Genomic DNA, 15739 nt, shown 5'->3' with positions numbered 1-15739 from the left:
GGTGTCCCATCTGTCTGCGTGCTGACTATGTATCTGCAGCCAGGCTGTTGCTTCTGGAAGGCCAGGCATCGGCTGCCTGTTAATTCCTGTGCATCCTCGACACGCAGGGATGGAGGAGGCTTTGGTTACTACAGTTTTGTGGTATATTTTGAAGTCTCATAATGCCAGGTTTGTGCTTTTGCTCAGGATTGTTTTTGCTATTCAGAGTTTTTTCTGATTCTGTACAAATTTTAAGATTTCTCTAACTCTGTGAAGAATGTCCTTGGTATTTTGGTAGGGATTGTGTTTAATCTGTAGATTACTTTAGGTACTATGATCATTTTAACAATATTTTTGGATCCATGAGTATCGGATGTCATTCCATTTGTTTTTATTTTTTGTCAGTCACTTCTTAAATTTATTCCTAGGTATTTCATTTTTCATAGCTATTGTAAATGGCATCATCTTCTTGATTTCCTTTTTAGCTATTTTGTTGTTCAGGTATAGCAATGCTACTGATTTTATATGTTAATTTTTTATCTTTACTAAATTCATTCATCAATTCTAAAAGATTTTTTGGTAGAGTCTTTAGGATTTTCTATATATAAGATCATATTGTCTGCAAATAAGAATAATTTGACTTTTTACTTTCTAATTTGCAATAGAGCCTGAGACATGAGGGGCACCTGACAGCACAGGAAATCCTTGGGTGCGTTTCCTGACCTGACCCTCACTGCGGTGACAGGTGTGATGGCCTCAATGACGTTGATAGTGATGATGATGACAATGATGATGGTGACTATGACAATGATGATGACGACAATAATGATAACAATGACGATGATGATGATGACAATGATGACTGAGACAATGATGATGATGGCTGTGACATGTGACTATGATGATGATGACAGTGATGACTGTGACGATGATGATGGCTGTGACATGTGACAATGATGATGATGACAATGATGATGACTATGACAGTGATGATGACTATGACAATGGCGATGATGACATAATGATGACAATGATGATGACTATGACAATGATGATAATGACAATGATGATGATGACTATGACAATGATGATGATGACATTGACAATGATGACAATAACAATGATGATGATGACAATGATGAAGACAATGGTGATAACAATGATGACAATAATGATAACAACAATGACAATTATGATGATGACAATAATAACAACAATGACAATGATAATGATGATGAAAATAATGATAACAATGACAATTATGATGATGACTATGACAATGATGATGATGACAATGATGACATTGAGGATGACAATGATGACATTGATGATGATGACAATGATGACATTGAGGATGATGACAATGATGACATTGAGGATGATGATGACAATGACGATGATGACAATGACAATGACGATAATGATGACAATGACAGTGATGACAGTGTTGATGATGATGATGGATTATCTTGATATACAAGGCATTTCCCCCACGTAAATCAGCAAATACCCAATGTGGGAGCAGACATCCAAATACCTTGCTCTTTCTACCAAGTGCTATGCATTTGGGGCACAGAAATAAATTGATTCCAGGGCTGGTCAAGCTGTTTTCATTTTTCCTTTGGTACAATAGCATTTGCATTCTGATGTCACAAATGTGGTTTTTCCTTTGTTTTGTTTTAAATCATCTGATATTGGCTTCCACTCCTACAGAAAAAGGGAAATGAGGCCATAAATAATTGCACTGCTCTCCTGAGCCAAAATATTTTCATCTGGGGTGTGTTGAGTGGAATAAAAACTGGTTCAGTGCAGGGAAGGCTTTTGCCTCCAATGGGCTGAATCCGAGTTTACCCCAGCATGGTGTGGCCAACCAAGCAGCATGCTTCTACTTTACTCCAAATCCTCATTGATCTGAAACTTACTTGTGAATCCAAATATTGACTATCAATGCACAGAAGTAAAAATCTAAAGAAAGCATAACAGAAATTGGAAGAGGCCAGCTGCAGTGGCTCACACCTATAATTCTAGCACTTCAGGAGGCCAAGGAAGGAGGATTGCCTGAGCCCAGGAGTTCAAAACCAGCCTGGGCAGCATACAAAGACCCCATCTCTACAACAAATTAAAAAATTAGCTGGGCATGGTGGTGGCACACATCTGTAGTCCCAGCTACTTGAGAGGCAGAGGCAGGAGGATTGCTTGAGCCCAGGAGTTTGAGGCTGCAATGAGCCAACATTGCACCACTGCACTCCAGCCTGGGCAACAGATCAAAACCTTGTCTCTAAAAAAAAAAAAAGAAAGAAAAAGAAAAAGAAAAGAAATCGGAAAAGATTGCTCAGCTACTGAGAAAAGAAACTGTTGGTTCACATCACTGACATGGAAAAGGAAGGAAAGAAGGCATTGCCCTGTTTCAGGTTCTGTGCTGGGGACATAACTAATACCAGGGAGAGAACTGGTGACAAACAGGTGCAGAGAGGTAAGAGGTGGAGCCCACCCATAGTCCAGGCAGGGCCCCTCTGTGTCATTGCTTCTGCATGAGGCCACTGTGAGGTGCCTAGCAGAGGTCATGGCCTCTTGACCTAGTTGGGGCTTCTGGAAGCTGGCCCAGCAGCCTCCTAGAGCCTCTGCCTCTCTTTCCACTCTAATCCTGCTCCAGTCTTAAGATTTGGATGAGGTGGGCCCTAAGGGCTCACAGGAGCCATGCTGGCCAGTAAGATTATTCCACTCCTTGGCTACTACAGTTGGCTAAATAATGGTCCCTGTCCTCACACCACATCCTAATGTGTATATGTGTATATGTGACCTTCCATGGCAAAAGGGACTTTATAGTTGTGGTTAAGTTATAGATCTTGAGATGAGGAGATTGCCCTGGATCATCTGGGTGGACCCTAGGCAATCATGAGGGTCCTTGTAAGAGGAAGCAGGAGGTCAGAGTCAGAGAGATTGGAAGATGTTATTGCAGTGAGCCAAGGTGTGCAGGCACCTCCAGGAGCTGGAAAGGGCAAGGAAATGGGTTCTCCCAGTTCCTAGAGCCCCCAGAGGGAAAATGGCCCTGCAGACGCCTTGATTTTGGCCCACTGAAATCCATTTCAGACTTCTGACCTCCAATACATTTCAATTGTCTTGGGTCAAAGTTTGTGTTGATTTGTGACGGCTACCCTTGACCAGGGTGGGCGTGTGATGCCAGCCATGGTTTCTTCCTGTGATCTTGGTCAACTCTCAGGAAGGATACTCTCTTCGCTTGGATTAAGGATCTGGGAGAACCTGAAGTGAGCCTGGAGTTGCCCCTGCAGCTGCCTTGTGGCCCCACAACCAGAGCTCCCCTGACGAGGAAGTCAGCCCTCAGGAAGCAGAGGAGAGACATGAGGAACAGAATTTTTACAGTATCCTTGGAGCACAAACCTCAGCCTGCCCTGCACTGTTCAGCCCAGGGAGCTAACAGAATTTTTTCCTGCCAAATGGGTCTGAGTTGGGTTTCTGTCACTTGCAACCAAGACAGTCCTGCCCGATTTTTAGCAATTGGACTTCCTTGGTCCTGGGCATTAGAGCTTCATTGGATGGAATGCCCAGAAAATCATTGGAATTAGAGATATATCATATCCTCTGAAAATGCTCTTATAGATTTAGCTTAAGGTAGATTAGGTCAGAGGTGATTAATTCTAAATCAAGGGTTATCAGTATTCATTCAGCAAATATTTACCAACTGCCTCCTAGGGGCACGGTGCTGTTCTAGAGTGAGGAGACAGAGAGGAGGATTCAGACAAGTTTCTTTCCCCATGGGCATGCTGGTCTCCCTGGGAAGCCAGATATTATATGGAATTTATTTATTTATTTATTTATTTATTTGAGATGGAGTTTCACTCTTATCGCCCAGGCCAGAGTGCAATGGCGCCATCTCGGCTCACTGCAACCTCCGCCTCCTCGGTTCAAGTGATTCTCCTGCCTCAGCTTCCTGAGTAGCCGGGATTATGGGCGTGCACCACCATACGCAGCTAATTTTTGTATCTTTAGTAGAGACAGGGTTTCACCATGTTGGCCAGGATGGTCTCAAACCCCTGACCTCAGGTGTTCCACCTGCCTCGGCCTCCCAAAGTGCTGGGATTACAGGCATGAACCACCACACCTGGCCCAGAATTTATTTTTAAATTAAAAAGTCATTCAAAATTTTTCAATTGTGATCAGTGCCATCGAGGCTGCCTGTGCATGTCTTGTGACACCACTTGTCCTGCCTGGAGCATTGATCTATGACTGCAGTGTGCAAATGTCTCAGAATAGCAGTAATGCAGACGGGGGGAGGTGCCAGAAACTTCTGGGCCAAAGTGGGTCAGGGCCCACCAGCTCTGTTTGGGTGACCATGCATAGCCAAGCCACACACTCGCTGTCCTCTGGAGATGTTGGTCTTGATCATTTTCTGCTGTGGGCTGTCCTGTGCCTTGTAGGATGTGTAGCTGCCCCCCAGCTTCCACCCACTAGATCCCTGTAGCACCCTCCAAGTTGTGACAACCCAAAATGTCCAAGCTCTGCCAAGTGTGCCTGCAGAGGGAGTGGGAGGTGGACAAAACAGTCCTGGCTGAAAGGGAAGGGCCTTCATGATGCAGACCTGTGGAACCCAGGTGGGAGGACAATTCCAAGGGGTGAACCAGTTAGAAACAGATTTTCCAAGCTTATGAAATACTTTCCTCACCAGGGAAACCATCACAACAGATCTGATATTATCATTGTTTCTCTCCATCTTAATCCAAAATCATTTCTTCCATCACAAGAAGAAAAAATCAGGAAGTTCAATATGTCCCAGGCAGCCCTGACATCATCATGTCCTGCTGCACCACCAGGCACATCATGCCTGACTCCCCCCATGGCTGCAACAGGAGAAATTCTTCCTGCTCAGGACTCTGGTGTTCCTGTTGGGTGCTGTGCCTGCTTGAGTCATGTGGCTGCGGAGAAGAGGACTGATGTGAAGACTTGTGTTTAGTAAACTGTACAGTGCTGTACATACTTAAGGGGTGATCACAATAATAACATCAAGGAGTTATCTCTATTATATTTTGGGCAATTTGAATTTCCCAAAAGGGAGAAGTCGGGGAGGGACAGAGAGAATAAGAGCGAGACAGAGAGAGAGAAAGAGAGAGAGCGAGAGATAGATTGTGAGAAGGGGATGTTGGAGTGTTGGAGAGGGTTAGAATTGGAAAATAAGTTGGTAGACTGAAGTATTTGCAAAGCATTGTGTGAGCTCCAGGATGGATGGATAGATGAGTGAATGGATGGGTGGGTAGATGAATGAATGAATGATGGATAGATGGATAGATGAATGGATGAATCGATTGATGGATGGGTAGGTGGGTGGATGGGTGGGTAGATGGATGATGGATGGATGGATGGATAGATGGATGAATGAATAGATGGATGGATGGGTGAATGGGTGGGTGGATAGATAGATGGATGGGTGGATGGGTGGGTGGATGAATGGATGGGTGGATGAATGGATGAGTGGATGGATAGGTGGGTAGATGAATGAATGAATGTTGGATGGCTGGATAGATGAATGGATGGGTGGATGCGTGGGTGGGTGGATGGATGGGTAGATGGATGATGGATGGATGGATAGGTAGATGGATGAATGGATACATGGATGGGTGGGTGGATGGATGGATGGTTGGGTGGGTGGATAGATGGAGGGATGGGTGGATGGATGGATGAATGAGAGGATGGGTGGATGGGTGAATGGATGGATGATGGGTGGTAAGTCCATGGATGGATGGGTGAATGGATGGATGGATGGATACATAACGTAGTCATTTCTATCCTTGCATCTCTTATACCTCTCTAAGTTCCGACAGCTGTGTCTTCACCCAGTCCACAAAGAAAGAAATCTTTCAAAACAGGCCTTATAGAAAGAGAAATGATGTATCTGTCTACTCCCTACACAAACTTTCTACGATTTTGGCATCCCTTTATAACAAAGCATAGTTCAACCCTACAAGTGTGCATTGAATACTAACTTATTACATTACTTTAGCGAGTTCTTGGATCTCTCCAAGTGCACAGAGACGCCCTTGGGGGGCCCACCTTTGTCCTCTCTTCTCAAAGAGCCTGACATCCCTGATGCCCTGTGGATGAGATCTGTTCTTCTCATGGGAAACAGATAGGATTGACAGAATTTGGCTACTGTGTTTTTCTTAAGCAAATTATACTAAGATCCATGTGGCAATGTCCCAGAAGAGAGACCACATAGAGCTGCAAGGGAGCAGAACATGTACTGCTTACATCCTTCCTCTCTTGAGAAGTTGTGCCGGTTGGCTTCCAATATTTCTGATGGAAAATAGGGTGAAGCAAACCCCAGATGATTTAAAGGGGCTGGGATAGGATGTTCCCCAAGGCACTACCACAGGCTCTGTGCAAAACCCTGTTTCTGCTCTGAAAAGCTCCCAACTCATAGGAGAAAGACATTTGTAAAAAAGAAATTAATGCAATGCGACAAGGGCTGTAGAAGGAGGCAACCGGGTGAATTGAGCTTTGAAGCCTTGAACAGATTCTAGGCAGGGACAAGCAAAAGCCCAGAGCTGGGCAGGGAGTCCTTGGAGACGTATGTGAAGAGACATTCCAGTGGTCTTGGGTGTCCTCAATTCTTTATGCCCCCAGTGCTGTCACATCTGTAGGGGTTCACTGAGACATTTATAACAGCAGCCACACGGAGATGACTTTCTTGTGCCAGACACTCTCTAGATTAATCCCACTAGCCTCTCAGCAACCTTCTGAGGCTGGGTAGAATCAGTCTCATTTTTTCTGTGGAGGGATCAGGCTCAGGGGGATGAAGTGAGACCTCCAGCTATGAAAGCTGGAGCTAAAATTCGATGCCAAGCAGCCTCATTCCCTATTCTTTCTTTCTACCTGAGTGGTAAATTGCAAACAGCCATAGATTCCTTGCAGCTGCTCTTGTTACGAGGTGGAGCCTATTTTCCCATGCTTAAACCTGGATTGGTCTTGTGACTCCTTTGATGGATACAGTGTGATGAAAGTGACATTCTGTGAGCTCCAAACATAGTCATCAGAGGAGCTGCAGCTTCCTCCCTTGCTATGTTCAGACCACCCTGGTGTGGGAGCTGGAGTTAGCCTCTTGGAGGAGGAGACGCCATGTGGAAGAGAACCAAGGTGCCCAGCCAACAGCCAACCACCTGCTAGACATGTGGCTGAGGCCACCTTGGATAATCCACCATCAGATGACCTGTGAGGTGACCCCCACCCCCAGGTGCACAAGACAGCTCAGAGAGACCAGCCAAACCAGCTCAGATCAGAAGAACCCCCAGCTGACCCACAGACTGGTGAGTATAATATGACGGTTGTTGAAATCTATAAAGCTTGGTATGGTTGTGCTACACTGCCCTGCATCTGTACTCTAAACAAATGGTCCTTCCCAGACCTCCATGGTCTGCTTTCAACTGGCTCAAAGTCATCCACTCACCAGTACAAAGATGGAAAACACAGAGAAGCTAAGGGGATTGTTGAAAATCACACTGTAACAGTCTGAACCAGAGGCTGGCAAACAAACGCCCAGAGGCTAATTCTGGCCCACTGACTGTCTTTGTAAATAAAGTTTTATTGGAACTCAGTCACACTCATTTGCATCCTGTCTCTGGCTGCTCTTGGGCTACCACGGCAGAGTTGAGTAGTTGACAACATGTGACCCACTGTACTAGTCCGTTCTCGCACTGCTATAAAGAAATGCCTAAGGCTGGGTAGTTTATAAAGAAAAGAGGTTTCGGGCCGGGCGCGGTGGCTCACGCCTGTAATCCCAGCACTTTGGGAGGCCAAGGCGGGTGGATCACAAAGTCAGGAGATCAAGACCATCCTGGCTAACACGGTGAAACTCCATCTCTACTAAAAATACAAAAAATTAGCCAGGTGTGATGGCACGCGCCTGTAGTCCCAGCTACTTGGGAGGCTGAGGCAAAAGAATCGCTTGAACCTTGGAAGCGGAGGTTGCAGTGAGCCGAGATTGCACCATTGCACTCCAGCCTGGGCGCCTGAGACTCTATCTCAAAAAAAAAAAAAAAAAAAAAAAAATGAAAGAAAGAAAAGAAAAGAGGTTTAATTGGCTCGCGGTTCTGTGGGCTGTACAGGAAGTGTGGTGCTGGCTTCCAGGTAGGCCACTGGAAAGTTACAATCATGGTGGAAGGCTAAGGGGAAGCAGGGTCATCCTACATGGCCAGAGCAGGAGGGAGAGAGAGGAAGGAGATGCCACACACTTTTAAACAACCAGATCTCATGAGAACTCTATCAGGAATAGCACCAAAGAGGGGTATTCCACCCCCAGGATCCAATCATCTCCCAGCAGGCCCCACCTCCAGCATTGGGGATTACAATTCCACATGAGATTTGGGTGGGGACACAGATCCAAACCATATCACCCACAAAGCCTAAAATATTTCTTATGTGACCCCCTTGTAGAAAAAGTCTGACAACCCCTCATGTAGACTTTATCCCTTAACACTGTGACAACAGTTCTCAAAGTGCGGACCCCAGACCACCAGAATTAGTTTCATCTGTTAGAAATGCAGTCCTCAGTCCTCATCCCAGATCCCCTGAATGAGAAACGCTGGGTGGGGGCCCAGCAATCTTAGGCTAAGAATACCCCCAGGTGAGTATGATGCCTGCCAGTCGAAGATAAGACAAGAAAACCACCACCTTCAGCTACAGAAATCTGTTGTGATTGTTGACTCCCCAGTCTGAAAAGCATGTTTTTGTGTCCTCACTCTAGCCGTTCAGGGAGGAAGAATTGCTCTCAAGTCTCATTTTACTAGTTTAATTTGCCCTTAGCAAGATTGGAGGCAGCTGAGAGCCACTCAGTAAAATGCTGGCAGCCCCCACGAGCTGGCAGTGGGAGATGCGGGATGACTGTTCCTTCCAAAATAAATGGAGGGTTTACAGAAGGCATACAGGATATGTGGCGTGCTCCTGTGACATAAAATCAGTCCTAGCCAAACCAAGCCCTTATATTCGAGTACCAAAGTCTGGGTGAAATAACCAACTCATCCTGGTTTGGTTTTTTCCAGCTTCAACATTGAAGAAGCCATGTCCCCAAAAACTTCTCAGTCCTGGTCAAACTGGAACAGGTCCTAGGCCTGGGACATAAAAGGCCAGACTTTCCTGCAAAGAGCAGGTAATATGGCGGCCGATCCTGCCCACGAGCATCCACCGATGCTTCCTACAGGTGCTGGAATGAAGAGCTGGAAGCAGCCCAGTGCTCAGGGAGCCAAGGCATGTCTGGGTAAATACAAAGGCAGCTACCACCCAGTATGGGCCACTGCCAGTGGCATTCCCAGGAGCCCCGGGAGCTGCAGGGGTCACGGGGGCATCTGAGCCAGCGGTGCAGTGGCACATGGGCATCAGCCTGGATCCCGTACCCTGGGACAGTCCTCTGCCTTGAGTCACTGTGTTCCAGACCCGACATCTCTCACTACAGCTGTCGCTTGTCATGCCTCCCACTCTATTTTCCACACCAGCTGCAGTTCTCTGGGTGTGGCTGAGCATCTGTGGTTCATTCACCCTTAAAGCTTCTAGAAAGCCACACTGCAAACCCTATCGGCCAGATGAGAGCTTCCCCAGATCTAAGCTTCTCTGTCTCCCCAGGGCTGCACCCTGAGATACACATGCAGAAGGGACTATTTCTATTTTTATTTTATACTATGTTATTATGATGTAAAACAAGATATATGTAATGTATATACATGTTAGGGATGACTTTTTTTTTTTTTTTTGAGACAGTCTGGCTGTGTTGCCCAGGCTGGAGTGCAGTGGAACCATCATACATAGCTCACCGTAGCCTCGACCTTCCAGGCTCAAGCGATCCTCCCACCTTAGTATCCTGAGTAGCTGGAGCTACAAGCATGCACCACCACACCTGGCTAATATTTTGTATTTTTAGTAGAAACAGGATTTCGCCATGTTGCTCCAGCTGGTCTCAAACCTCAGCCTTAGCTTCCCACAGTGCTGGGATTACAGGCCTGAGCCATCACACCTGGCCTTATTTTTTTCTAACAGACAGAGCCTTGCTATGTCACTAGACTGGACTAGAATGCAATGGCGTGATCATAGCCCACTGCAGCTTCCACATCCTGGGGGTTAACATGATCCTCCCACCTCAGCCTCCCAAGTAGCTGAGACTACAGGTGCACAACACCATGCCTGGCTAATTTTTTTTTTTTTTTTTTTCTGTAGAGACAGGGTCTTGCTATATTACCCAGGCTGGTCCTGAACTCCTGCCCTCAAGCTAACCTCCCACCTCAGGCTCCCAAATGCTGGGATTATAGGTGTAAGCCACCTCACCTGGCCTTGTTTTAATAAATAAGTTAATAACCTGCTACCCAATATAAGACATCACGTATTCTCCACACTTCCTGTTTAGGTCTTCCTCCCCAAGATATCCAGCACCCTAACATTTTGCTTAATAATTCTCTTGCTCTTTTTAGCACTTTTGCCACACCTGGATAGATCCCTAGAGAAGACATTGGTTTTGCCTGATCTGGGGCTTTCTGCAAATAAAATAACCACCTCGTATGTTTTTCCTGTGGCCTGTTTATTGTATTTGTCCTCTGGTGATGCACCCATGTTGACATGTGTAGCTGTGGTTTGTTTTTCACTGCTGTATAGTATTCCTGGTTCCACTGGATGAAAATGTGGTCATTTGGGCCAAGGGATATGTTTGGATAGCAACAGAAAGCTGGAAAACGGTCCTGTGTGGATGATACCATGCTTTGCCTGGAGGGCTTGATGGGGTGTGCAGGTGGAGCCTGAACTGAATTTTGAGGGATCCAGGTGAAGCTGAACTCCCTCTGCTCCCCCTCATAGCGCTCGGCCCCTTCCCTAAACACATATCAGTCAATTATGTAATTTGGGCTGAAGCTTGTTCCCCTGGGTGCCATGCATCTTGGTCTAGTCCTGACAACATCACACATACAATACTTAAGCACATATTTGCAGAAGTAATACGTGCACAAATCAAAACCATGAAACCTTTGGAAGGGTAGAGTGTGAGAAAACAGCATCTTGCTCCTTCATTTGCACCCAGAATCCCAGCTCCTGTACCCCAAGTGAGCACGCAGCACATCCCAGGAGTAGCCTGCACCTTTGAGCCTCTGGATTTCACCGCTGGTTTCTTGGCACAAAGCAGGTTACTTCTGTGTGCACTGCGCTCCCCCTGGTGGCTGTTCCCTAGAGCACAATTCTCACGCCTCAGTCCCAAATCCAACTTTCAGGAAGGAAATGGCTTCACACACTACTCCTTCTGAAGCAAGGTTGGTACTTTCAGCCTTTCAACCCACCCCTCACATAATACCTAAGAATTTTGCAACATTTTTTAAAGTTCTTAAAACAGAATCATAAAAGGGAGAGGCAGTTTTAATATGTATGTACTTAATTAAAACATCTAGTTCTGGGTCTAAGGGGATGGGTGACGCAGTCTCTGTCCTGTAGGAACGGTGAGCGTGTCTAGTGCAGGGGTTGGCAAGCCATGGCCTACAGGCCAAATCTGGCCCACCGACTGCTTTAGTAAATAAAGTTGTATTGAAACATGCTGATTTGATTCTGTGTTTATCATCTGCGGTTGTTTTCTCGCTGCAATGGCAGAGGTGAGTAATCGCAGCAGAGACCTCCTGGCCTACAAAGCCCCAAATATTTACTCCCTGGCCCTTTTCAGAATCAGTTTGCCCACTCCTGGTTGAGTGTTCAATGGAGACACCTATGACAATGACGTATGATCAGCCTGGAAGGAATCTTCCTCTTAGGATTTGATTTTCCATTCATTCATCCCAAAACTATTGCATACCTACTATGTGCCAGACGTTATTCTGGCCAGAAAAGATTATTGATGTTATTTTCAAACTTGGAGAGCTGTAGTATTTTCAGTGAGAACAGTAAGTCATACCAGTTACCAAGGTTGGTCATTTGGGCACAGACGCCCCCTCTATGCGGAACTGAAACTTATCTCAGGCCCCATCACCCCCTTTGCCTGCATCCCCTGATACTGTTGGAAGCCAACTCTGTCTTCTATGGAGGATATTGACAGTGAATTCCAGCTTGGTAGGACGGGGGAGGAAGGAGCGTGTTGGTAAGGTCTGGATCTGGCTACACTCTCGCTGTTAGTCTGGGCAGAGTCTAAATCGAGCAGTGGGAGTGTAGCCAGATCAAACCAGGTCAAGTCCCTAGACCTTGACTGGAGACCGCCTCACTTTCAGCAGTGGTAGCCGGCTTGTGTCACTGGCGAGAAATGCAAACGTTTGTGAATTTCAAATATATATGTATATATATTTGTGCTCCAAAGGCAGCACACCCCCATATGATGCTCCAGATACCGGGAGGCACTCGCCTCCCCTCTCACCTTTGCAATCCCCAGGTGAAGAGGCAGCACCTGTTGGCGTGATTCTCAAGGGGGTTTGTGTTTATTCAGCAATTTTTGGTCTTGCTCGGGGATGTTCTCACTTCCTATTTAAAAATTAAAAAAAAAAAGATTCTGAAAGACTTAAACAGTGAAAACTTCTAGGCCAAACCAGAGCTACTGAAACACATATATATATATGCAGGAACAGAAAGCCAAATACCACATGTTCTCAGTTATAAGAGAGAGCTAAGCATTGAGTACACACGGACACAAAGAGGGGAACAATAGAGGGTGGGTCCCCCTTGAAGGTGGAGGACGGGAGGAGGGTGAGGATCAAAAAACTACCTATTGAGTACTATGCTTATTACCTGGATGATGAAATAATCTGTATCCCAAGCCCCTGTGACATGCAATTTACCCATGTAAATATATATATACCTATATATACATATGTGTATTTGGAGGAAAATCCAGACCTGCTTTTCATTCACCAGGTGGCCGCACACAATGCATGGCTGGGCCTTCCCCTTAATAAACATACCTGGATACAGAAAATGTGGTACATATACACCATGGAATACTATGCAGCCTTGAAAAGGAATAAGATTATGTCCTTTGCAGGGATATGGATGGAGCTGGAAGCCATTATCCTCAGCAAACTAACACAGGAAGAGAAAACCAAGCACTGCATGTTCTCATTTATCAGTGGGAGCTGAACAATGAGAACACATGGACACAAGGAGGGGAGTAACACACTGGCTCCCGTCAGGGGGTGGGGTGTGGGAATGGAGAGCATCAGGATAAATAGCTAATGCACGTGGGGCTTAATAACAAGGCGATGGGTTGATAGGTGCAACGCACCACCATGGCACACGTTTACCTTTGTGACAAAACTGCACGTCCTGCACATGTACCCAGGAACTTAAAATTAAAATTAAAATATAAAAAAAAGACACACAGCCTTAGTTTAAATGTGGCCTTGCTGGTCTGTGTCAGACATGTTACAGAAACTCAGCCCTCTCCTAAGGGTTCTGCCAGGACCTCTGGCTCCAGGACTTTGCAGCCTGCTTTTGAGCACATGCCCACAGAAATTACTGAATTCCAGTAACATTAAGAATCTTTTCTGGCCAGAATAAAGTCTGGCACATAGTAGGTATGCAACAGTTTTGGAGTGAATGAATGGAAAATCAAATCCCTTTTAGAATGGAACAAGATCACAGAACTAATTTGGTTCCATTTTCACCTACAAGGAAACCTTTTTTGGTAGCCGGAGGAAGAGGTAAAAAGTAGCATCAAGAGAAAATGTAAAACCACTAACTTTCACTCACGAGAAACTTAAAACTCCCAGAGCAACTCCCATATGATTCTCCAGACACCGGGAGGCACTCACCTTTCCTCTTACCTTTGCAATTCCCAGGTAAAGAGACAGTGCCTGTCTGCGTGATTCTCAGGGGGGGTTGTGTTTATTCAGCAATTGTTGGTCTTGCTCAGGGATGTTCTCGCTTCCTATTTAAAAATTAAAAAAAAAAAAAATTCTGAAAGACTTAAACAGTGAAAACATCTAGGCCAAACCAGAGCTACTGAAACAAAGAACTCTTTGAAAATCACCTATAACGCAACCCACCCCCAACCCTTCTGCTCTTTTCATTAGAGAATGAATCATTCCCTATAACTGAATAATCCAGTTAACAAAAACTAGGTAGAGCAGGATGTTTTTAAATGCACCAAGATCTCTAAAGGGCATTACAAACCTTCCTGCCTTCCTGAGCAGGGATGCTGGGTGTCAGGTGGCCTCCTCTGGGTGGCTCAGGCCACCATCGTGCGCAATAATGGCACTGTGCTGTAACACAGTCGTGACCTCAGGAGCCCCGCCCTGTGTGGGCATCAGTCCCTGGCAGCAGCGGCCCCAGAATATTACCTTTTTGCTTTTATGTTCGTGTTTCTACTTTATCTGTCTCCATCCTTATGGTTGTTTTGGAGTGTGAGACCTTCCAGGGATCTGTCCTACCAAGGACAACAGAGGCCCTAAGACTTTTGCCGGGATGGCCGAGAAACTGGGAGGCTGAAGAGAGAGCTCGAAGTATGGGGCATCCCTGCCCTCAGCTCTGAGCAGGGGAGACATGGGAGGTATCTTGGGGATACAGGAGAGGTAGCCGCACACGTGGAGCAGGCAGAAGGAAGGTCCAGGTCGTCTGGCTGGGACAAGGCAAGGGCAGAGGAAGGTGTAGCTCACTTACGTGGGCGGGACATTTACCTGGGCTGAAACGACAGCAACAGGCAGCTGTGGAAGAACACGGGGCAGCTTAGCGTGGAGACGCCGCACATTTCAACCTGACGGTTGAGGCTGTGCAAACAGAAGGTAGTCAGGACTGCTGAAGCCTGACCGAGGGGCATGATGGCACTGTCTCTGCCAGTCGGCAGGTGAACGCAGGGGCCCTCCATGGAGTTGTTCACGTGAAAACAAATTTGAGATGGAATCTTGCTATGTTGCCCAGGCCGTACACAAACTCCTGGACTCAAGAGAGTCTCCTGCCTCAGCCTCCCCAGTAGCTGGGACTATGGGTGCCTGCCACCACACCCTGCTGGAGTGGTGGGCTTTAACATCCTCACTTCCATATGTCAGGGACCAGTTCCTAATGCCACCTCCATGAGCATCACGTGATGGCCAACCAGCTGTTGACTGTCATCACTGGGACTCAACTGGGAACCCCTCTTTTTCCTCCAAATTTGCTGCTCTAGGTGCTAAGGGTCTGGAGGACAAAGCTTTGGGACTGTTAGAATTCTATCAGAAAAAAAAGAGACAGAAGGCTATAAGCATGAGTGTGGGCCGGGTGCTGTGGTTCACTTCTGTAATCCCAGCACTTTGGGAGGCCGAGGAGGAGAATCCCTTGAAGCCAGGAATTCAAGACCAGCCTGGACAACATAGCAAAACCATGATTCTACAAAAAATTAAAAAGTTATCTGAGTGTGGTGGCACGCACCTGTAGCCCAAGCTACTCAGGAGGCTGAGGCGGGAGGATCCCTTGAGCCCAGGAGTTTGAGGCTAAGGCTGCAGTGAGCCGTGATCGCACCACTGCACTCCAGCCTAGGCAATGGAGCAACATCCTGCCTCGTAAAGAAAGAGTGGCCCGGTGCCATGGCTCATGCCTATAATCCCAGCACTTTTGGAGGATGAGGCAGGCAGACTACCCGAGGTCAGGAGTTCCAGACCAGCCTGGCCAACATGGTGAAACTCTATCTCTACTAAAAAATACACACAAAAAAAAAAACAGCTGGGTGTGGTGGCATGCACCTGTAGTCCCAGCTACTCAGGAGGCTGAGGCAGGAGAATCATCTGAACCTGGGAGATGGAGGTTGCAGTGAGCCAAGATTGTGCCATTGCACTCCAGC

General features: G+C 46.4%; 1 protein-coding gene across 19 annotated transcripts in view; it reads right to left on the bottom strand.

The window, feature by feature from the left end:
• LOC129008092 (actin) overlaps nt 1–14188 on the bottom strand; it is a 40857-nt gene extending 26669 nt beyond the window's left edge. For 3 of the 19 annotated variants that reach the window (XM_054439864.2, XM_054439883.2, XM_054439874.2), the window contains exons 1-2: nt 14101–14173; nt 13740–13855 (exon numbers count right to left, since the gene is read on the bottom strand). The gene's annotated coding sequence lies outside the window, so the exon portion shown is untranslated. Of the gene's footprint in view, nt 1–1516; nt 1687–12349; nt 12454–13739; nt 13856–14100 lie in introns of all 19 variants that reach the window. The other 16 variants (XM_054439867.2, XM_054439882.2, XM_054439872.2 and 13 more) reach the window with 10 other exon arrangements.
• Between the last annotated feature and the right edge of the window lie 1551 nt (nt 14189–15739).

The sequence above is a fragment of the Pongo pygmaeus genome, chromosome 9 (genome assembly GCF_028885625.2).
Source record: "Pongo pygmaeus isolate AG05252 chromosome 9, NHGRI_mPonPyg2-v2.0_pri, whole genome shotgun sequence".
NCBI lineage: Eukaryota > Metazoa > Chordata > Mammalia > Primates > Hominidae > Pongo > Pongo pygmaeus.
This window is presented reverse-complemented; position numbering and strand designations above follow the sequence as displayed.